This window comes from Haliotis rufescens, unplaced genomic scaffold (assembly GCF_023055435.1).
Source record: "Haliotis rufescens isolate VD_foot unplaced genomic scaffold, xgHalRufe1.0.p SCAF_5, whole genome shotgun sequence".
NCBI classification, from domain to species: domain Eukaryota; kingdom Metazoa; phylum Mollusca; class Gastropoda; order Lepetellida; family Haliotidae; genus Haliotis; species Haliotis rufescens.
In genome coordinates, this window is record NW_025964223.1 from 62,951,598 (window position 1) to 62,977,644 (window position 26,047).

A 26,047-nucleotide genomic window follows, 5' to 3' on the forward strand; every position below is an offset into this window, starting at 1 on the left:
AGTATACTTAAGACAGTGTTTGGGGATATGCAGCACCAGCCTGTGTGTCAACTAGTTAACTAACTAAAATTAATTCAGATAGACAACCCTCTGAACATAATGGACTCAACCCGTGCCGCTTAAATCTGTATCTAATCGGACACCAAAGGTTTTTCATGATACAGTGAGTGAGTGAGTTAATGCTTCTTTTAACACTATTCCACTTATATCGCGGCGTGTCAGCTTTATGTGGGAGGAAAGCCTGAAGTGATGTAGGTCTCGGACGTTTACCACTTTGGTTAAACCCACGAGCACAGGAATGGTGCTGACAAACCTAGAAACATAATCGGGGCGAACCGGAATTCGAACCCACAATCATAGGTTTCTGGCGTACCCAAGGGATGCAACTCTGCACTTTCATTATAGAAAAGAAATGAATATGCTGTGTTTTCAGTGCAGTTGAAGCGAGGTGAAATGGGGTTTGACATCGTGTCCAAGATTATTACACTTATATAGAACTGAACGGTCACCCCCCCCCCCCCCCCCCCCCCCCCGAGGTATTTTCCAGTGAGAAAAATTGTAAAGCAAGTTAGAAAAAGAGTGTGGCCAAATGAATGTGTGCGTGCGTGCGTGCGTGCGTGCGTGCGTGCGTCTTGTGTCTCGTGTCTTGTGACTGTCTCTGTGTTTGTTGAATTGTCACCAAACAAAAACAATCTGCCACTGGGGTTAAAACATGTGTCCTGGTCTATGTTGCACTGTGCAGTTTCAACGAACTAGCCACACTGTCTGCCCGCTTCCACCTCAGATTTTTTAATCGCATTACTGTGCTTTTCTGTGCTCATTCATTTAATTACCTTGTCCGTGTCTCTGATCTCGGAGGCAGCAGTTAGTTTGTGGTCCCCATCCAGGATGTAGGTCATAAAAGACTAGTCACAGACATTAATAGTTATTTTAATTATTCACAATGTTGTTTTAACCCACCCATCAATGTATGCAATGATGTTTTTAATAAGAGAAATAATCACCCATGGAAGAATACATTACAGAAGCCTAATATGAGATGGACACTCAAAGCTAGAGATACAACTGTAATATTAGATGGACGCATACGTCAAAGATTGTGGTGATGGTGGTGAAAATGATGATTATGATGAAGATATTATTGTGAAGGTTATGGTGATGATGAGTGAAGTTAATGCATTTAATATCAGCTCTATGGTAAGAGATAATTGGGTGATAATGATTATTGTAATTATTTTTAATAGATGCCTCGGTACGCTAAAAGCGTGATGTCAAATACCTGGTTCAATGTGTGAAGCCCATTCTTTTTCATTTTCCCTGTCTATGTCTGTAATATTGCTGATAGCAGTACAACTCACTCACTCACTCACTCACTCACTCACTCACTCACTCACTCACCCACTCACTCACATTCCCCCCCTCACCCCACCACTCACTCACGCACTCACTCACTAGGCCACACTCTTTTTTCTCACTGGAAAATACTTCGGTGGGTGGGTGGGTGAAAAAGCAAAACAAATGCAATTCAATCTTCTTCTTTTTAGTTTTCTTCACCATGACAGGTTGGCTTTTATTAAAAAAATAAAAATGTCTAATGTGGGAGGAGAGCTTGCAACACAGCACGTTGCTTTAACCAATGCAAACCTGACGAATCAAACGGGAATATTGTTGTTCATCTATGCATCCTATCAATTTCAGGAAAAACAACAAACTTTATTTTGATTACCATGTTTTATAAATGTCAACTGCAGTGGGTGCTTGTTTAAAAAATATTTTTTGGTGCAAAATGGTATCAGCTTATCAGCGGGGGGAAAAAAGAGGCAAATTCTGATTTATTATTTTTTAATTTCGACAAAATTTAGTCGGCAGAGCCGTAAAAGAATTATGTAAAAAGTGTGGCCTCAGTACATGCCTGGAGACTTTGTCAACAAAACTTTCCAACTTCCTCTATTCACTTTCATTTTGTTTCCACTAAAGCAGTTAATGTACCAGAAAGGGTGATAACTCATTCCCCTCGACATCTGAGACGCCCCCTGGTGAGAAATCTAGATGGTCTATTTCGTTGTACTTTCACAAGTTCAGTGTCCGTGAAGTGACATTAATGATGCAAATACAAGCCTGTTTGGTTTTCTTCAAGTAAATGTAACCTTTTGTTACTGGTGAAAATTACGCTGTAAATTTTGTATGATTTGTGTCCCAGCACTATTGACTCCTCGACTGTATTTGTTAAATTTCACAGCTGGCGATGTCAGTCTCACTGGTCGTGTCATCAGTGACCTTGGAACTGCAGCAGTCTTGCAAAGTCTATGATACAAAATGGAGATCTAAAGCTTTTTTCTAATTTACTTATTCAAAAAGAAAGTAGACAATCCCTTCTAGTAAGGCATATATATGCATGGATAATGTAGAAGCAAGACATTAAAAGCATGAATGGCGAATGTTGTTTATTTCAGTTGTGTATTCAGAATGACAAGTGCATGCCATTAGTGAAATTGATTAGATTGTAAATGTCAAAATGAAAGGAATGGGTCTAAATAGTTAATGAGTGATTCTTTGAAACGTTCCTGAAAACAATGTCAGTTGCATTAAGAAGACATAATGGAATTGTTTTCTGGAAAATACAGGTGTAAGTCTTGTGTTTTGATCCGAGATGTATTCAAAGGCATCTGTTCTATTTGTTTCAATATGTTGTATAAAAGTGACGTTAATATTATTATATTTTGAACACTTATTTAAATTCAAGAATTCAAGCAGCCTGAATAGCACAGCAATTTGCTGTGCAGAGTTGCATCCCTTTGGCATGCCCAGACCTAGGATTGGGTTGAATCCCAGTTTGTTCTGAAGATGGTTATAGGTGTGTCAAGACTGTTGCCATTTCTCATGGGTTGCATTGAAATAATACATGTACAGCATCAAGCTGACACGCAGTGATATACAGAACATTCTGTTCAATGGGGCGTTGAAGCTAAAACTCACTCACTCAAGAAATCCCTTGAAACCAGTTCAGTTCAGTTCAGAGTAGTATGACTGATGGTTGAGTGAGTGAGTATGGTTTTATGTCGCTTTTAGCAATATTCCAGCAAAATCATGACGGGGGACACCAGAAATGGGTTTCACACATTGTACCCATGTCGGGAATCGAACCTGGGTCTTCGGCGTGCGCGCGAACACTTTAACCACTAGGCTACCCGACCGCCCCGAATGATGGTTGAAGCACATGTACCCTTTTTTATGCCTAAAAGTGACATTCAAATTGTCTAAACTCTCATTTCGAAGGGAGAATTATAAATTCAAAAGTCAAAATGAACCTAGCTATCAACAAAGAAGATATATGTTGATCTAGTGAGTGAGTGAGTGAGTGAGTGGTATAACAACTAGAATATCACAGTTTAGTATTTCAAACAAATGACAGAGTATTAACAAGATCTGACAGATTGCCAGCAACCAAACTTTGCCAATCTTACATAGGTGACGGAAACATAAAGCTACCTTCACACTTCAGTTCTGGCGGTTGTAGGAAAGTTCAGCCAAGTAATAAAATATTTGCATTTAAAACTGTGATAGAAAAATCATTGAACAATGGGATCTTACCCCTCAGAGTGAATATAATTTTACACTATTTCAATCCATTTGACGGCGAGCCTTTCTGAGTGGGTGTGGGTGTGTGGGTTGGATGTTTGGTAGTCAGCATTCAGTCTTTTGGGATGGCATATAAATAGGCAGACCATCGACTTCAGTAGGAGCTTAATTGAGATAAAATTGAGATAAAATACAGGCAAACATCCAAATCACAGATAACGTGGCCTCTCGATTCGGTTAAACTTTATCCTTGGGTTGTTTGTTTGTTTGTTGTGTAACACCACACTCAGCAATATTCCAGCTATGTGATGGTGTTCCGTAAATAATCAAATATTGTCCAGACAACCCTAGACCGACATCATGAGCATAGATCTACGCAATTGGGATACAATGACATGCATCAACCAAGTCAGCGAGCCTGACCACCCGATCCCGTTAGTCACCTTTCACAACAAATATGGGTTGCTGAAGACCAATTCTAGCCCGCATCTTCACAGGGGTGATTCTTAAGACAAGCATAGGTTATTGGGGACCAATTTCATCCTGAAATCACACGACTGTTGATTTGTCCACTTATGCCAATCCTCTCATTTGATGATTATTTGTTTCATCAAGTTGTCCACTCAGGCTTCCAAAGTTGAATTCCGTGAATAACAGATGCTGTTACCAAACCATGCTGTGATAATACAAGTTGCATGGCAGCATGGAGATAACCTGCCATCAACCTTGTTGAGATTACACAGATTCAATCTTCTGAGTGACAAACGATTTTGAATAGTCAAGATAGTGACAGAACTAAATTGAGTGTCTAAATTTGAACGAAACAAGAGACGTTTTACTGTTGTTTGACCATATCTCATTCATGAATATCATCAGGCCATGCAAAGCATCTCTCCAACCAGGCTGATGGTTAAGGTGTTTGCTTCATATGACTAAGACAGAGTTTGGATTGTGTGTTGATCTCATTATTGGTGTGTTTGCAGTCATTTGGCTGAGTGTTTAAAACAGCGTGACACCATGCGTTCACTCACTTACTCACTCAACCTCTCAAACACTTACTTATTCAACCATTCACTTATTCAACCAAACCACTCACTCACCAACTCCACCGCTCACTCAACCTCTCGCTCAACCACTCACCTGAAACCTTTACCCTCCAACTAACTCACTCATGCATGCATGCATGCACGCACACACATACCCAAAACGACTCACTCACACACCCTGGCACCCTCTCACTCACTCACTCACTCACTCACGCCACATTTCCTGTCTCCTATCACCACAGAGGCTGTTGGGTAGCCTAGTGGTTAAACCCGGGCTCGATTCCTGACATGGGGACAATGTGTGAAGCCCATTTCTGGTGTCCCCAGCCGTGATATTGCTGGAATATTGCTAAAAGCAGCGTAAAACCATACTCACTCACTCTTATCACCAAAGGAAAAGCAGAGGCTCATTCTAATTCACTCTCTGGCCATAAAGTTCGAATACATGACTCATTAAACTTTAACTACTGGTTCCCAGAAGATGCAATGTATCTGTGTCAGTCCTCCATACAAACAGTCAGTCCATTGTCTATATTTGGACAGTTAAAATGCTATCAACATCCATCATTTTTTGTGCTGCATGGTGTCATTCATAATCAATACTGACTAAAAACGTCACACGTTTATTGGTCAATGTTCTCTCGTGTGTTTTAACCACATCTGTGCCAGGGTCATGTAATAGTTAAAAAAATGATTGATGGGTTGTTATTAATCAAAATTAATGGGTAGCATTTCACGACTCTGCAATTTGGTATTTCCCATCGCCGGTCCCACTCTGCAAATTGAGGATAATGGTGCTTATCAAAAGGCAATAACTACACTCTGTGCTATGTCTTGGTATATGATATATCTATTATAAAGTAATTCTTTGGGGATATCTCTGCTAAATAATGATAGCTACAATTTCAATTTGGGACAGAAATGTGGATTTATTGCCCAGCAGTTAGATGTAACTGTACTGTCTGTTATTAAAGTCCTACTGTTGTCAAGATGGCTTTGTCAACTTTCAGACATAATAACAGTATTTGAAGATGGAACTTACTCAAAATTACATTTATGTTGATTATTTCCTCAAATGTTAAAATTGGGGTGAAGTAGGATATCAGTAGTAGTAGTAAATATTGGAAATGGGTACAGTACTACAAAATTGGTAATATAATTCCAGATATTAGTCTTGTGGGCATTTGCACTGATACCTTTTGGGCAAGGGATTGGTTGGTTGGTTTGTTGTTTAATGCCACACTCAGCAATATTCTAGCTATATGACGGCGGTCTGTAAATAATCAAGTCTGGACCAGACAATCCAGTGATTGATATCATGAGCATCGATCCACGCAATTGGGATGGATGACATGCATCAACAAAGTCTGGCCACCCGATCCTGTTAGTTGCCTCTTACGACAAGCAGTCGATATTTATAGCAAGCATGGGTTGCTGAAGACCTATTCTACCCGGATCTTCACGGGTGTGGCAAGGGAAATAATCTTGACAGCAGGGTTTTGGTGTTCTGCTAGCAGGGATACAGGTGGTTCAGTTGTCTTAGGCGCTGCAATTCGCTGTGAGTTGCATCCCTTGGACACGCCAGAAACCTATGATCATGGGTTCAAATCCTCAGGTTTGCCCTAATTATGTTACTAGGTTTGTCAGCACCATACCCGTGCTTGTGGATTTCACAACAGTAGTAAACATCCAGTGACCTGAAAATCACATACCAAGAATCAGGGGTAGAATAGGACTTCAGCAACCCATGCCTGCCCTAAAAGGTGGCTGTGCTTGTTGTGAGAGGCAACAAATGGGATTGAGTAGTCAGACTCGCTGACTTGGTACATGCATGTCATCGTCTCCTTATTGCGTGGATCGATGCTCATAATGTCAATCACTGGGTTGTCTGGTCCAAATTTGATTATTTACACACCGCTGTCATATAGCTGGAATATTGCTAAGTGTGGCGTTAAACAACCAAGAAAGAAACAAATGAACAAAACCAAGAAGTATTATTTCTTTACATACCTTTAATCATAGAGTGCTGTTTGTTGTTTCCATGTTTCATGTGAAACAATTGTGACCTCACCTCACCTCACCTCACCTCACCTCACCTCACCTCTGCCCATCTGCATTTTTCTCCCAACTTAACATGACTGGAGGGGAGGCCAACTCACTCCAAATCCGCATATCTTCCTCCAGATGAGTTAACCATTATGAGTTATTTCATTTCAAAATAATGACGTGTTCTCCTACATCATGTGATATAACAACAAACGTCAAGAAAATTGGACATCTTTGTGTCAACTTTCTTTAGTTAACTGACCATCCAACTCAGTGTTTTTAACCAAGGGTTACACAAAACATAAAAATAATATTACTCAAACTTGTACATTATAGAATGATGGATCGGTATGAACTAAAACCCTCACTACATAACATTGGTGTATGTATTCCAACTGTCATATCTAAATGAAAACAAAAACTTTAAGATTGATGATGCTTCAGAAGCAGCATGATAGAACATACGTTGCAGAAGCCTTTCCAAGAGAAGATGGGGTCAAATTATTCGGAAATTTTACCAAACATGCTGCTCTGTCTAAGCATTTCACCTACTAATATCACTCTAGTGAAAGGCTGCTTTTTTAATTTGTCCGAGCAATGTCAAATGGGACCACAAAGATTTCACGATCTCGAGAGACTAACAAATTCTAGATGGCGATCCTCGATTTGTGATCACAATGCTGCGTAAGCCTAGAGGATAATTATATTCTCGTTGAATCCAGCCTACTATCTGTTCACAGAGGAAACTCCCTAAGGATTTTATAGGAGAAGCAGTTACATGGCCTGTGAGAAATTTGACATTATTTATACCATCTAAACGCAAGGTATGAGATCGGTATTGGGAGTGATTCGGGCGACTGGTTAAGAGACTATGCTATCTGCGTTGAGTTCTTGTCTGGAAATTCCAATCCAATTGTCACAGAATCTCTCCCGAGTAGTTTAAAATCAATAAATAGGGAGAGGAGGTTGGATGCCAGTACTCTCAGAGCTCGCTGAGGATTTGGTCGAGGTAGCTACCTCTTGCCCCTAATTGTGAAAATAAACTCTCCCGTTATCGGAGACTAAGCGAGGCTGTAGGACTGTGTTTCCACTGACTGTACCGAAGTATGGACCTTCTTGTTAGGCTTGTTTAAATGATATTTTTCCCACCAAAGGGCTTACTTTGGATTCCTATCTGAATGTGATTCCTTGGATTTTAGTGCTACAGTGTTGTTAAGACCAAACTAGCAAGGTAAGGAATGAAATTGAGTGAAATTTACGCATGTTCATTTCAATGCAACAGAGCAGCCTATGGGTCTTACAGGTGTTTCTGCAATAAGTTTGATAATGACGGTGAGAGTTTGGATGTTACAAAATAGATACATTTATTCAATTATCCAGTTTAAAATTGTTTTCAGGTTCATGTGCTGTGGTGTTACATTGGATATAGAATAGAGTCATGAATAAAGCAAGTGATATTTCACGCACAGTGGCATATCCACAGTGGTGTTTTATATACGTATGCAATATTCATGTCTTGAAAGGTTTGCTTGGTAATTTGCATATAGCAGCTATGACGGAAGCTGATTTGTAGATGTTAAAAATATATTACCCACAAACTGTTGTACATTTCCCTCGTATCAAGCCTTATTGTCAAGCCTGTCATTTGTTTTATATTAAAGAAATTATTGATATTGTTACCAAAACTACATAATAAAACACATCATAGCTGGAGACAAACCAATCTCCAGACGCCATAGGGGTAATTAATATTTTAATAAATAAGACTTACTGTTTTGGAATTGATTCAAAATTTGGAAAAATGTGTGCAAGAGGTTCATGACATGTCTATACTTTCAACAGTGACAGCTCCACATTTAAACACGTTTTTAACAAAATTTACATGCCATCTCTAACATTTACATTTAATAAATATGAACTTACCATAATTACCATATATTTATGATTATCCATGATTATATTCGCCTTTATGAAACTCTAGTCATTATTCTTCTATATGAATATGAAACTTATTTCAGAGGATTATGTTTAAGCACAAGAGATGATGTTCAGAAAAAAGGAAAATGTGATGAAATTTATTTCTTTAGCTCTTCTCACTGTGAACAGTTCAAGTCTATTATGTTGTACAGGCCTAATTTCTATGCTGATGTTTAAGCAAAAACAGAACTTTGATAGCTGGTGCACATTGGTAATTGAATGAATATTGACAAGATGCAGCTCGACCATGTCCTAAACGTGTTAAGGTAATGCTCCTTTGCACTTGGCCACGTGATTGACACGTCTGTATCAGCCTAAGAAATTTGTGAACATGTTTGCAGTTACACCTCTGAATGAGTGTTATAGGTGTTCATGTTCTCGAGAGATATTGGCATTAACTTGAAGTAAAAAATTAGTCCTAATCTAATAATGCTTTCATTTATTGCTGAGGGATAAAATAGGGAAAAACGGAAATCATATTTCCCGATATCAAGTGGACATTGATGAAACATTAAAGGCCATAGATTTATATGTCTGGTTATGATGAAGCAAACTTTATTGACTATTCCCTGGTGTGCAGCAACCCTAAAGTGCTGAATATGCAAATAATAATATCATTTCAATTTTATCGAATTTCAAAGTTTCCAGGGAAAAGAATTCCATTGATTTTTGGAATGATGTACAGGTTTTACTGGAACACTTTGACAGCGGTTGATCAGTGAAGGTGCTTGCTGTCACGGGACATTATTAGTTTATATTTATTATTGTATTTTCTTTGAGAAAACTTTGGTTTTCTAAAGAAAGATTAATATTGTACTACTTTCAGAGTTGTAGCATTAGGGATAGGGAGGTTCTTGTGTGCATGGTTTTATTGATATATAACATTTTGATCTACTTTCCGATAACTGTTTCACTCCATACCTAGGTTTTTTCTGTTTTTAATCTAAAGAAATGTGTGTGAATCAAATAATTGTTGCTGTAGTACAATCAAAAGAAGTTGAATAGAATTTGTCATTGCTGACCATTAGTTTTTTTCTGTTTCTGTGTCAAGATTCAACCTTTATTAATGATTGAGCCTCTAGTCATTTTGGACCAGCTCCGTGGTCTAGAGGATGGAGCACGTGCCTGGAAAGCAGATGGTCGATGGTTTGATACCCATGTCATACCAAAAATCGTTAAAAGCTGGTACTTGTTGTTACCCTGCCTGTCGCTCTGCATTATGGATATAAAACAAAGAACTGGTCGTCGGAGTCAGTACACTGAGTTTGAGTGGTGCCTCGATGTTAAGCTGAGGCACAGTATTTCAGTTGGCTAGCACTTAAAAAATGGCATTAGACCAGACTAGTACAAGCAGCCATACACGTGCATGGACGTATATATAAGTGCAATAATCGAGATGTTAAACCCCTTTCACTTGACCTCTGGTGGTAAAACTGCCTGAATTTACCACCAGTCTAGCATATGTCTTACTGCAGACATTATCTCTATGAGGATCTGCCTTGTTTGTCATAGTTATATTGGTTGGACAATGACATTCAATGCTCTTGTGACTAATTCAAAGAGGAGGATTGTAATGAGTTATTATGGAGATGTGAAAAATATGATCTATCAGATTTTGTTTTTATGTAATGGGTAGGTTTCGTGGCAGAATGAAGCCGACAGCTTGAGGTCTTACTAAATTTTGCTTTGTTTCATTTCGTTGCTGTGTGGGATATCTGATTGTTTTTCATAATGACAATGTAATATAATCGTCTCATAGATTAGAGTAGCTTCCCTTTGATAAAGGGCCATTACTCTAGTGGATGGAATGATTGATTGCCACGAAAGATCGTCACTGACAAAGTTATTTTTATTTAAATCGCCTTTAAAAATCATGAATACATTTTGCCTCTACAAAATCAACCAGAGTCTAAAATACATGTTTCAGTTGGAACTATATCAACTGATTTTACGGTCCGACCGACTATTCACTGAGCTTGTGATGTAATATATTAATGCGCAAGGCTTGCTATATACAATGGTCAACCCTAATACAGGACATTTGTCATCCCCCAAAGCACAAGCGTGGTAACATCTTTATCATATTTTGTCATTCTTAAATTCTATTGTCAAACAATAAGTACCTAAACATTTCCTTGAATGTATGCATTGATATATTGGTGGGTAGACAGTCAGATAGTGACAATAGGTATTAGGTAATATAGTTTGCAAAGGCTACTGAATACAATGTTATTCCTAATACAGGATAATGAACCATTCTTAAAACACACTCGCTTGATAACCTTGACATGTTTGAATTATAAAGGGATGATAGTGTTGATGATGATGATGATGATGATGATGATGAGCAAAATAAATAATGATGATGATGCCACATATGTGTGTGTGTGAGTGTGAGTGTGAGTGTGAGTGAGAGATTGTGTATGTGTATGTACATATACGAATATACACAAATATACATGCATATGTGATAAATATTCATACGTTATACTACAGCTAGGATTTCACTTACGCAAGGTAAAGATAAAACTCTTTTATCCAGAAATAGTAATTTTGCTTCAGTGAACAGATAACACATCCCACACTTATCCAAAGTAAATAACCTTTTAGAAACATCCAACATTCATAAGGTCACCCACACAAGTTATTGTAGTTCATTTTCATTGGCTTTAAGAAAAGCATATAGAAGTGGGGACAGTATATTATCCTCTTTGAGGACTCATAACATCTGCTAATTATTTTGGTCTGTTTTTTTAATTTTCAATTTAATCTTCACAGTCCCAACTGAGTCTTCATAGCATGGTCATAAAATCACGTCCAGGCTTTAAGGGAACTAATTATTAACAACAATTTCTTGCAAATTTTTCTGTATTAGATGTCGCCTAAAATGATGCACAGGAGAGAAATAAAAGGAGACATTGAACCCTTTTTGCCGAGTCTGCATGAAGGAATGTGTTTAGTCATGTGATGTTTAATTTTCAATTCCGTTACCATTTTTCATTCCTTGAGAAGTGGACCCAAGGGGACTGGACAGATATTTCAAGAAAATTAGACAGGTCTTTCTGGGAAAGTGGGAATTTGCCGGAAATCAATAAATTTGTTGTGAAGTTTGGTACTGAGGTTATACTCTATGGTGATGCAATGTGTTGCCATCATGGATGCTTATACTCCACGGTGATTCAAATGTGTTGCCATCATGGAAGCTTATACTCCATGGTGATGCAATGTGCTGCCATCATGGATGCTTATACTCCATGGTGATGCAATGTGTTGCCATCATGGATGCCTATACTCCATGGTGATGCAATGTGTTGCCATCATGGATGCCTATACTCCATGGTGATGCAATGTGTTGCCATCATGAATGCTTATACTCCATGTAGATGCAATGTGTTGCCATCATGGATGCTTATACTCCATGGTGATGCAATGTGTTGCCATTATGGATGCTTATACTCCATGGTGATGCAATGTGTTGCCATCATGGAAGCTTATACTCCATGGTGATGCAATGTGTTGCCATCATGGATGCTTATACTCTATGGTGATGCAATGTGTTGCCATCATGGATGCTTATACTCTATGGTGATGCAATGTGTTGCCATCATGAATGCTTATACTCCATGGTGATGAAATGTGTTGCCATCATGGATGCTTATACTCTTTGGTGATGCAATGTGTTGCCATCATGGATGCCTATACTCCATGGTGATGCAATGTGTTGCCATCATGGATGCCTATACTCCATGGTGATGCAATGTGTTGCCATCATGAATGCTTATACTCCATGGTGATGCAATGTGTTGCCATCATGGATGCTTATACTCCATGGTGATGCAATGTGTTGCCATCATGGATGTTTATACTCTATGGTTTATTGAATGGCCAGACTGAGATACAAGAGTGTTTATTGAATTACCAGACTGAGATAGAAGAGTGTTTATTGAATTGTCAGACTGAGATACAAGAGTGTTTATTGAATTACCAGACTGAGATAGAAGAGTGTTTATTGAATGGCCAGACTGAGATACAAGAGTGTTTATTGGATGGCCAGACTGAGATAGAAGAGTGTTTATTGAATGGCCAGACTGAGATAGAAGAGTGTTTATTGAATTACCAGACTGAGTTTTTTAAGTTAGATAGGTGTTTAATAAGTAAGATTGGTCTTTATTAAGTAAGATGGGTCTTTATTAAGTAATATGGGTCTTTATTAAGGAAAGATTGAGTGTTTTTTAAGTAGGATGAGTGTGTATTAAGTAAGGACATTGGTATGTTTTGTACCTGCAGAAGTAATTAAATGATTTGTTTTGTAAATACTGAATACCACCCTTATTGATTTGTATTTAATACACATTTTCCCCCCTATAATTTACAGTTGTGTAGAGAGGTGTGTGTATTCCAAAGTGCTACATTTAGGATTTAAAATTATTTTTATACATATCCTAAAAAAACAGCAATTAAAATAACAGGATATCAAGTATTTTCCTCCTGGTACAATACCAGTCCTTTTTAGATTTCAATTGTCTTCAAAACCTCTTTAAAGTATTTATAACTGGATCACCGTTTTACAAGAACAACTCACGTGATAAACGTGGTTATACTGTATATAAGAAAGGCCTGGCATCATGGGAAATACAATATGAATTGTAAATTGTGAATCTGGTTGACAACAGGGAAACAGAGACATTGTAAGGTAAGATGAGATGCTACACTGTCATCAGCTCATAATGCCAAGTCATGTACTGTAGTGTAATTTGATTATAAAGGGTATTAACACAAGGTTGATGTTGAAATGTGATCGATTTTATTGACAGTTAGTGCTACAGATACTATATGATTACTGTTACTCATTATAGATAAGTCTTTTTACTGTTGGATCAGTTTTCAGGATTTGAAATGTTAAATGTTTCTATGAGAGAGAGATTATGCTTATTTGGCTCCACAGTTTGTGTTCTCATTGGATTCATTCCAGTCCTTTTTCCAGAGCTCCAGATAAGCTTTTGGTGTTGTGGGTGTTTTACCCATGCATTTTAAAATCATTGGGTATCAGTAATTCTATCTGGGTATTCAAATTTCTGTTACCCACTAGTTTTTACACATGTGGGTATTTAAGTTAAATATTTAAAAAACACTATTCATCTAGTCCCTGCAAACTGGTGTCGTGTGGGTTCGAGAGCTTTATAGGACTCAAAAATACCACAATACATCCACAAGAAAGTGTGATGGCAAATGATCGTGATGTAACCGTCATTGTGGAGTTTGGCAAGGTTGACGGAATGCCCGTTTATAATTTCAAAATAAGTTGCTGATTTGCTAATCGAATACTCAGGGTTACTTCACAATATTTTGATGATACGCACAAGTTTTATTTTTGTAGCTTATCTGTAATGTTCGTTGCGTATTTGATATGCTTGGATTTTATTTTACTGCGTATTTCTGCATTTCTGGTGCGTATTTTACACAGATACGCAGCTTATCTGGAGCTCTGTTTTCCCTCTGTTTATTGTGACATATTGCAATACAGGTTTCTTTGACAAAACCTATTTAGTAGAATTTGAAAATATTGAAATATTGCTATAATGCTGTAATCTTTGACATAACATAATATGATATAAGTGGAACATTTAATTGACAAACTTTGCATCATGGCTGACTTAATGATAAGTTTATTGTTTGACTCTAAATCATGTCAGTAAATACCAAATTAAAGTCATGTAGATCGAAGCTAGGGCTGGGACGGGTAACTCGGGTACTCAGGTCGGGTAGGTACTGAGTAGGACCCTGGGTACCCACAGGACTACCCAGACCCGTGGTTAGTTACGTGATATATTGTTTCATGACAAAAATTCACGATATATCTACATGGTTACACGACAATTTTAAGTCTCTAATGTTTGCATTTCTTCATGACTATGATCACGTTCCTTCTGACTTATATATGTTTGAACAAAGCTAAAATGTCAGTAAACTTCAGTGTATGCATGACCACATCGTTTTATATGTGTATCTTAATACATTCTGCCAGGGCTACTGTCAAACTGTTCCCAATCGGACACTTTGTACCTATCTCTTGACACCAACAGCAGGTGCTTGGGTTGGGTCGGGTAATAGGGGTGTGGGTACCCGGGTGGTAAAATTGGGCTGGTCCCAGGCCTAGTAGAAGCTAATACAAGCAAATTGAGAGCAAGAATGTTTTTTAGATTTTAATCATCTTGAAAATCAGCTCTTACTTAAGACAAAACGAAGTGTCACATGAATAAATTTCCATCAATAGGGGCTTGTAGGGTAGCCTTCTAGTTAATGTGTTCACTTTTCATACCAAAGTCCTTGGTTCGATTCCCAGCATTAACAATATGTTATGTCCATTTCTGGTGTCCACCACTATTATATTGCCGGAATATTTCTAAAAGCACTGTAAACTCACTCACTCATCAAATGGATTTTTTACATAGACATTTCTTCATGCTCGGAAAAAAAATCCAGGACAATTCAGGATCTGGGAACCTTGCATGGAATCAATGGAAAACCCACATAGGACCTGCTGAGGCATTGTTGGCTCCATGAATTGGTCACTCTCAGCTCTTGCGATAGACATTGATCCTAGTTTTTTCTTGCTAACGAGCCCAGCAAGTCACTTGGTTAGAAAAGGTAAAAACGAGGTTGACTGGAACGTTAGTTCTGTAGCATGATGTCCTGCCATAACGAGGAGGCAGGTGCAGCTGTTTTAGTTTCTAAGGAAGTTTTTGATTTAAAAGATGATTTAACTGCCAAAGATTTTTGCTTTTTGTGGTGTTGTCCAATATTATCTTTCAAGCATGTTATTATTGTTTGATAATCCAAAAATTACTTTCTAACTAGTATCAGTTATTGGCCTTTCTCCAGTACTTCTGTATTTTTTCTTGAGTATAAGTTCATCACAGTGAATACTTGACTGTCCAACAAATTGTTATTCTCTAAAAATGAATTCTGTCTGCAATGTCCAAGTCAGTGCAGCTATTGAATATTAATAATTGTTAGACCATCCTATGAGAGTTATATATGAATTTTTGTGTTAATTGTTAACATTGCCTTAGCAATTTTTCGGCCACCCTTTAAATAATCTTGTCTGTATCAGACAATCTAGTGATTGATATTATGAGCACCATCCAACTATGACATATCAACCATGTCTGCAAGTCAGACCCCCTAAACCATATACTTACCTCTGAGGACCAGCACAGGTTGCTGAGGCCTATTCTAGCCTGAGTCCCCACAGGGCTTGATGTGATATTGAAATGATTATAAGCTGTTGTTTCAAAGTATAACAAAAACACATTCCTTTATGATAAATTGAGTTTGAATGATGAATCATCAAAGAACTATGCACCTTGCTCATCCATTTAAAAGGTGAATTATAAGATCTGTGATGAATTTCAAGATTGGTATTCCTCCTAGATAAACGTAGGACATGGGAACAGTGTCTGACTAGACAACTAGTTGGATACAAAGGACTAAACGAACAGTGTTTGATGGTGTTCTGACAATTTTCTGAAAGATCATTGTTGTATAGACATCAGGCCATGACAAGACAACTAGTAGGACAGTAAGGGCTAAATTATCAGTATTTGATGATATTGTGAAGAGTTCTGAAAGTGTTCTGAAAGATCAATGCATGGAAGTCAGGCCGTGACTCTAAGACAACTAGTAGAACACTAAGGGCTAAGCGAACTGTATTTCATCGTGTTCTGAAAGTGTTCTGAAAGTGTTCTGAAAGTGTTCTGAAAAACCCTTGTATGAGAATACTATGGCAGGACTGAGGATCTTTTGATTTTCTTTGAAACATTGATTCAATCTGAACGTGTCAGGAACTTTGTAGAACTAAGGAAGTTGAACAGTCTATAGAAAACAGGAACTATGCAGAGATCTGATTGCTGATCGAATTCATGGCTTCCAGAGAATGGAAGTATTCTTTTGGACAGGAATCAAAATGTATTTTAAGAGTTGGATGAAAATGGAAACCGATGATTAGGGATACAAATAGCTCAGGTGTCACCTGGAGGCTTCAGGACCGAAGATTGGGAGACACTGCCTTGACAGTTGGACAGGAAAGTGATTATAGCGCTACATCTGTCGTAAGTCTATGTTAAACTTTGCTTATGCTATGTTTAATCGTAGTATAGGATTATTGGTGATGCAGGTGCTTGTGAATATGATGAATATATGTTGATGTGTGATGTATGGACCCAATTTGGTGTGAAGACAGAGCCATTTTGGTGTGATGTATGGACATATTATAGTGTGATAATGGACACAATTTTGTGTGATGAACAGACACAATCTGGTGATATGTACGGACACATTTTGGTGTGATAATGGACACAGTTTTGTGTGATGACAGACACAGTTCAGTGTGATGTTTGGACACAATTTAATATGTGTAAGGACACAATTCAGTGTAATGAGCAAACACAATTTGTTCTGATATATGGACAAACACAATTTGTTCTGATGTATGAACAAACACAATTTGTTCTGATGTATGGACAAACACAATTTTCTTTGATGAACAGACAATTTGGTGATATGTATGGACACATTTTGATGTGATAATGGACACAATTTTATATGATATACGGACACAATTCAGTGTATTGTGCAAACACATTCTGTTGCTTGTTGTTGGCCAGGCTATATGACTTGGCTGACTGACATCCTACGTGGACTGGGACGTTGATTGTGCATCAATGACTGATTTGCCTGTCCCAGTCTTAATAATGTTTAGGCCATAGCCTTACAAACATTTGACATTGTGTTGCTGAGTCAAAGGTAAAAATTGTAGCATATACTTTATTTGTGCGCTAAAACGACAGTAATACTGGCTTTTTCTCCTGCTGTGCTTGAAGTATTCAGCATGTATTCATGTCAACAGTATTCCATACATTGATGCACATACAACTATCATCCCCAATGTAATTGCTTCATGGAAATTGTTTTCTTAGGTGAACAATTGACTTGCCTTTGTATGTGTTTGTGATGGGTGCCACCGGTGGGGCAGGATACACTCACCTTTTCGCGAACACCTGGTGTCATCACTATTTGATAGTGATTCACAAACACGCCTTCATGATATAGTCAGAATCGTACAATTGACTCTGCATATAGCAGAGATTTCTTATGAATATGGAAAGGGTTTTGTCGCTTATATTTTCTTTGACAGTTCTATTTTCTTACAAGTATCGATGATTGGTGGCAGGTTAGAGGTTCCAGTAACAGTCCAGGGTGCTACCTTGTTGTCTCATGCCCCTTTCGATATGTGAGACCACGACTGTGGTCCAGTGGACAGAATGTCTGCATTGTGAGTAGAGGGTCAGCGGTTTGATCCCTAGCTGCGTCTTCTCAAAAGACGTTAAAATATAGCTCTTGTTGTGACTCGTCCTGGCGCTTAGTATTAAATGGCTAAAAAAGAACTGGTCAGCTTCGGAGTCAGTATACTGTGTCTGACTAGGGTATCCATGTTAAACAGCGGCATGGTATTTCAAAGGGATAGTGTAAGAGTGAATTTTATCCTACCCTATTTTTTATCCCGGGGATGAAATTTTTCTCCAGTGTCAGGATGATTCTCCCAAGTGAATTTGAACCCATACCAGTGTGTTTAATCCTATCCCATAATATAAAAATAAAAAATCAAAATCCTGAGATAATATTTTGGTAGGATATAATCCTTGCTTACAATAGCGCTATAAAAATGACTAGTGCACGAAGACACAGAAACAGATACACACATGCTTGCACGCATGCACGCATGCACGCATGCACTAATGCACATGGTGACAAACACACATCGCTATGTAAGTGCAATAATATTGAACATGACAATAAACCCCATTTCACCTCAGCTCCAATACTTGACTTTCTTCGTGTATCTGACACCGTGAGCATAGACAAGGAAAGGATTGGGATTGATGCAACTAAGCTGGTTGACATGCGAAGGTCGGGGAACCACAGCTTTGATTGATGGGGCCTAGGTCAATGAATGTTCACCTTTACCAATATCACGAAATGTCTGGAACAGTGGCATGTGATAACTGATATCTTTTGTCGAAACTTTAACATTGCCTAACAGACCTTTGTATTTCAATATGGCTGAGTCTGTTACAATGTTTGGATGTTTTAGAGGATAGTAATATTATACTTTTGCACTTCTTTTGTGATGTTTTCATAGTTATTTGAGTCAGTGAGTTTGGTCTAATACAGCTGTGAACACTACATATTTCATTTATTTTATTCAGTGTGAAAGATTAGGAGAATATTTTGAAGTTAATAGCACTCGCTGAATTGGTTGATGCATGTCATTGTGTCCCATTTGGGTGGATCGATGCTTGTGTTATCACTGGACTGTCTTGTCCAGACTCGATTATTTACTGACCGCCATCATATAACTGGAATATTGCTGAGTGACGTGTGAAACAACAAACAAACAAACAAAACCTAGCGCCAGAGATGTAAGAAGATTGTAAGAACCTCCATGTCCATTTTACATATTAGAAGGATGCACAGTGCATATGTAAGCGAGGATTATATCCTACCTAAATATTATCCCGGGGGGAAGTTTTACTCCCTAGAGTAAAGTATACTACCTTAGTGCCACACTGGTATGGCTTCAAATTCACTAGGGAGAATCATCCTGACACTTGAGAATTTCACCCCCGGGATAAAACATAGGGTACGATAATATTTACTCTTACACGTAGTCATTGATAATATGGTACTGTAAATAGTGAAATAAATGCGTCTCCAAAAGAATGCGACCACTGGCACCTAGCCCAAAATACGACTCAATATGAATGCGACACCCCCTCATCTCAAGCATCAGTGGATTTATATCTTAACAAAATGTCCTCTGTCAGGTTTACAGGAGAATCCTCACCTTAATCCAACCTTACATTAATACAATCACACACCAAATAGCACCGCTTATTAGCGCTAAGTAGAGTACTTCCGCTTAAACAGTACATGCGCGCTGGCTCGTGCCGACCTTTGACGCAGTTGTAAAGAACAAAGACACTGTGTTGTGTGGGTGGCGTCTGTCTGGACTTGCAGGTGTGATCAGTGATGACATAAGTGAGTTTAGAACTCTTGTCTTGACCCAAGCAGTGACAATTCACAGGATGTAATTAGTGTTTGAATGACATTGTTTATATACTTGTTACAAGTGCTGCTCAATAAACATTGATGTGGAATACATAGTTGTTTGTTTCCAGCGTTCGTCTAAGTTGCAATCCAAAATGTCTTTTTGTTGATATAAATGCGATGTTTAATAATGCGAGCAAAGACCTTTCGGATTTTTCGTATCTAATTCACGCTCACGTTAATTTCAAGATTTACAGTATTTTACAATTTCTGTTTGAACAATTAGTTGCAATGGAGTGTCTGAGGATGTACTTCCCTTTTGTTTTATAATTAATGCCTAAAGAGCATTTTTGTGTTTGTTTAACTAGGCCTTCTTCCATCTCCAAGCAATAGTTCTCACATAAAGTCTTTAGGAGAATTGTCTGGTTTGACGAAGAAAGTCATAAACATCTGCAACAATCTTCCCACACAACGGTTGTGTCATTACCATGAGTAACTAGTACAGCGATCAGCCAATCAGATCAGGTTCCAAGAGGTCATGTGGTATGCACTGTATGACCATAAATGGAAATAGCATGTTTTGGGGGCTTGGGTCATTTCGGTGATATGCGTAAGATGTTATTTCCAATTACAATCAGTTGCCGTAACTCATTCATTATTTTGTGAGTCTAGTAATGGAAAACAATTAACACAGAGGAGTGTTGTAATTAATTGATAATGATTCACCCAACCCTTCACCCATAATATTTAAGATATGTTCATCTGTACATTATATAATGAAAATGCTGCATGCGTACAACAGTACCTAGAAAACATACAGGAGGATATTGACAAGTGGACAGGGATATCGAGCCATCTTGGGAGACAATTTTGGATTTTGGATTAACTAATTAGATTTTAAAGATCCAAGCGTGAAGGTAAGCAGCGGTAGAAATTGGCACTAGTCCTGTAGCCCTTGCCAAACTGCTCAAAAGTTAAGGTATCATAAGGACTGGTAGAAATTTGCCATTATTAAAGGTTTTGCTATATGTTATCATTATAAGGACTAGTGGACTAAAACAGTTAGTTTCCATCACTGAGGTAAGGGAAACATTTAAAATGCTTTTGTATCTATTCATATACAACCAGTCTGAGAATAAGTCTTAAAATTAAATGAAATTGATTGAAATGCATATGAATAATTTGTGTTTTCCTGCTTCTGGATATGCTTTTCACAGCTACTGAAGTAATTGATTGAACATGAAATGAACAAAACACCTAGATGCCCTTTTGAAAACGTTTGAATCTGATGTGCATGACTTCCTACCAACATGGTAATGTCTTTGACAACTGACTCGTGCTTATATTGCTTGATCCTCGGGAGAAATCTTTGAGCCTGAATAAATCCTGTATGTACGAGGGCTGTAAGTATGTAGTTTGTTGCAATACGATATATTTTTTGCTTTAGGTTAATTATTCATTTCATGGACACTTGACACTTATCATGTTAAAGTCTTGCATGAAAGAAAATGATAGGAAAGCCAATATGAATGTATGTCGCAACTGTTCTAGTCAAACAGAAACAGGGATGAGAAGTCTTGCACAGATGACGACACTAGAAAACAGTTTTAGACAGTTACTTTTTATATCATAAAACCTGTCCTTTTTATATTATGCTACTTCTTGAATCCTGGTTCATCCTGGTTATGTTTCTAGGTTTTCGAGCAGCATACACTTGCTCGTGGGTTTCACCCTGGTTGTAAACATGTAAGATCTGCATCACTTCAGGCTTTATCTATTATATGATGAATGTGGACAGTTTTCTATCTACTGAACTATTTTTTGTGTAACTTTAATATACAAATATAGGCGAGTGATTTAAAACCAAATGAGGGAGACGTAAAACTGCATGTACCCAACGTGGTCCCGCTACAGCGAATTTATCTTACCAACATGTTATAATATGACATTGGAAAAGGATTAAAACAAATTCAAAATTGAGGGAAAACAAGTTTCGACTGAACTGAGGTTAGCTTTTGCTATGTCATGTGACTTTCACTGATTTGAAAAAATCCGAAATCCACAGCCTGTTTTGTTCCTGGTTGGTGTAAGGGATTTATTCTCCCGCTGAGAAATTTGTTTTCCTCTTAGACGGAATTCATTGTATTTATTCAAGATCACTATCTGTATGTAATATCACATATCATATCCTTGACAACCATGTGTAATTTCATCATTATATGTTTTACATAATCTTTGTGTACAAAATCATTGATGAATTCCTGATAATCATGTGTTGTTTAGATCATCATGATGTGTTATACACCATCTTTGTGTAATACTATTCATGAAATCCATGACAACCACGTGCAATTTCATCATTCTGACTCTCTGGAGAGCTTCATGTATCACAAGCTGTCGAACCGAGGCGAGATACAGTTGATCTTACCCTCATCAAGCACAACATACATTCAGTGTACATAAACATTGCTTTACATTGCTCCTTGAAACTCACGCATTTCCAACAACAAAGCCAACTAATTACACAAAGGAGGCCCCGACCAACTGTGTTTTAACTCAAAGATCGGTCAAAATGTTAATGACATCACGTTGAGGTAGACAAGTGTCGCCTCACATCGCCTCTCTCATGGTCATCAGTGGCTGCATCAATAATGCAGAGATCTATATAGTGCAGCACTAGTGCTTCCATTGTGTGGCGCTACCAATTCTGTTAAGTGATATCGTAGAGGATTAGAGTATGTCACTGCAGATGTTTCTCAATGCCTTATCACAAACGAGGATGAATCAGCAGTGTTGAGAAGAATGGTTATTGTGTGCGTACATTTTGTGTAGGTTTGTTAAGATATATAAAGACAGACACTTGAGAAGATTCTATGAGGTGGTATGTGAACTAGATTCTATGAAAAGTTATACTTTACGTGAGGAGGTGTGAATGAGTGAATGTAGTTTTATGTCACAACAATATGTAGCAATTTCCTGGTGGTCAGTGAATAAATGAGTCTGGGCTGAGCAGTTGCCATGTGGTCACTATTAAGAATATATGGAATGTTGAAAAGTGCTGGTGTAAATATCGATGACTTCATTGTGACACCAGAGTAGCTTGAATTATTGTGATGAAGACATACGGCAGATGAGGTACTCAGTTCAGCATTGCATTAGAAGGTCATTTCAGCATTGCTACATATACACCTGCTGCATTAGAAGGTCATTTCAGCATTGCATTAGAAGGTCATTTCAGTATTGCTACATATACACCTGCTGCATTAGAAGGTCATTTCAGCATTATGTGGAATTTACGGTAAAGCCGATGTAACCAGTTCATCACTGTGCTGAATTGAATGTGAAGTGATCTTGAGGTAATCCATCCAACATTGTGCTGAATCGAATGTTAAGTTGATCCTTAGATAATCCTTTCATTACTGTGCTGAATTGAATGTTATGTATCCTGAGGTAATCCATCCAACATTGTGCTGAATTGAATGTTAAGTTGATCCTTAGATAATCCTTTCATTACTGTGCTGAATTGAATGTTATGTATCCTGAGGTAATCCGTCCAACATTGTGCTGAATTGAATGTTAAGTTGATCCTTAGATAATCCTTTCATTACTGTGCTGAATTGAATGTTATGTATCCTGAGGTAATCCACCCAACATTGTGCTGAATTGAATGTTAAGTGTTCCTGAGATAATCTTTCCAATATTGTGCTGAAATGAATGCACAACTGAAATAATGACTTCAGCTCTTTGCTGAATTTAGACTGAAGTTAAATGCAGGTTGTGAATGAAATACCAATTTCAACCACATGCTGCATACACATTGTTGCATGGATGACTCTGTCAGCATTGTTCTCAATAATTTCAGATACCAATTCAGCATCCATAGCTGAATTTCAGATGTAGGTTGGCTCTTTCCCCATATTGGCACAATACCTTACTTATATAGGTTGATTGTTTGGGCTTGTCTGCCCGAATGTATTCAGCATCATTGTATTTTAATGAGCCACTAATGGGTATATTGATGCTGTCAAGTCTCATTACATGATGGTAGATGTATCCTCCTCAGGGAGTTGAGAGCAGAGATGATACAATGATCTTCTGTTTGGCCAACAAACCTTTTCATAGGTTTATATTTGATTAACATTGTAGCCTGATGTAAATGTAAGTGTGGCAGCTTTCATGTCTGACGCTGATGTGCTAATGGTACTACTAATACGACGTGATGTTGCTGTCATTATCAGAACAGCAAACACCTGCAGCATTGCAAAACTGTATCATTCATGCAACTTCAACAACTGATCCCGTTGGGATTTCATGGCTGAATAGTCCCCAAATACCCAGTCTGTGAATGAGCAAACTCAGATAAGGATCAGATTGTTGCCGTTTTGGACGTGGTAGACAGAATAGTTGATCATTCTATCAACCACCAGTTTGACCTGACCAAACACATGCTGCTCTGTTTCTGCTACTTCTTCATCAATTGTTGGTACTACTAGTAGTACTTTTACTACTATTGCTGCTACATCTTTGTCTTTAATAGCTACTACTACTACTACTACTACTACTACTACTTATAATTCTACTGCCACAGCAACAACAACTACTACTACTGCTACTGCCACTACTACTACTACTACTGCTACTGCCACTACTACTACTACTACTGCTACTACTTCTACAACTACTGCTACTGCTACTGCCACTACTACTACTACTACTGTCACTACTACTACTACTACAACTACTGCTACTGCCACTACTACTACTACTACTGTCACTACTACTACTACTACAACTACTGCTACTGCCACTACTACTACTACTACTGTCACTACTACTACTACTACTACAACTACTACTACTGTCACTACTACTACTACTACTACTACTACAACTACTGCTACTGCCACTACTACTACAACTACTACTACTACTTATAATTCTACTGCCACTACTACTATAGCAACAACAACTACTACTACTGCTACTGCCACTACTACTACTACTACTGCTACTACTACTGTCACTACTACTACTACTACAACTACTGCTACTGCCACTACTACTACTACTACTACTGTCACTACTACTTGTACTACAACTACTGCTACTGCTACTGCTACTACTACTACAACTACAACTACTGCTACTGTCACTACTACTACTACTACTACTACTACTACTACTACTACTACTACAACTACTGCTACTGCTACTGCTACTACTACTACAACTCCTACTACTACTACTGTCACTACTACTACTACTACAACTACTGCTACTGCCACTACTACTACTACTACTACTGTCACTACTACTTGTACTACAACTACTGCTACTGCTACTGCTACTGCCACTACTACTACTACAACTACTACTACTACTGCTACTACTACTGCTACTACAACTACAACTACTGCTACTGCCACTACTACTACTACTACTGCTACTACTACTGCCACTACTACTACTACTACAACTACTGCTACTGCCACTACTACTACTACTACTACTGTCACTACTACTTGTACTACAACTACTGCTACTGCTACTGCTACTACTACTACAACTCCTACTACTACTACTGTCACTACTACTACTACTACAACTACTGCTACTGCCACTACTACTACTACTACTACTGTCACTACTACTTGTACTACAACTACTGCTACTGCTACTGCTACTGCCACTACTACTACTACAACTACTACTACTACTACTACTACTACTACTACTACTACTACTACTACTACTACTACTACTACTACTGTCCTTACTACTACAACTACTCCTACTACTATTGTTACTATTCCTGCTACAGTTTTGTGTTTTATAGCTACTACTACCACCACCACACCATACTATTACCACTACTTCTACTACTACCACTACTATTACTACTTCTACTACTACTGATTCTATTCCTGCTACTACTTCTTCGGCTATTGCTGCTACTACTATTGTAACAGTACTTCTACTCCTACTTTGTCTATTATTGCTTCTTATAATAGCACTGATGTGCAATAGAGGGATGCTATGCACCTTCTATGAACCACTGATTTGCCAACCAGATGCCTGGCTCAGTTGCTTACAAGCCACCATGATATATCTGTTCTATAGCGGACTGCAGCGTAACACAACATTCACCTACTCACTCTTTTAGAGTACCACATATATCAGACTTGTAAAAGTCACAGAAGTTATTCAATAATTTCGCTGCTTTCATTCCATCACTTTAACAAGCTTCACTGATGCTAACATGCTATTTTCCAGATCGCTTGATTATAAGG

General features: G+C 38.1%; 1 protein-coding gene across 3 annotated transcripts in view; it reads left to right on the forward strand.

Annotated features, from left to right (window-relative positions):
* The first annotated feature begins 7,669 nt into the window (after positions 1 to 7,669).
* LOC124143847 (suppressor of lurcher protein 1-like) overlaps positions 7,670 to 26,047 on the forward strand; it is a 301,234-nt gene continuing 282,856 nt past the window's right edge. For 2 of the 3 annotated variants that reach the window (XM_046512999.2, XM_048383706.1), the window contains exon 1: positions 7,671 to 7,902. The gene's annotated coding sequence lies outside the window, so the exon portion shown is untranslated. Of the gene's footprint in view, positions 7,903 to 26,047 lie in introns of all 3 variants that reach the window. The other variant, XM_048383705.1, reaches the window with a different exon arrangement.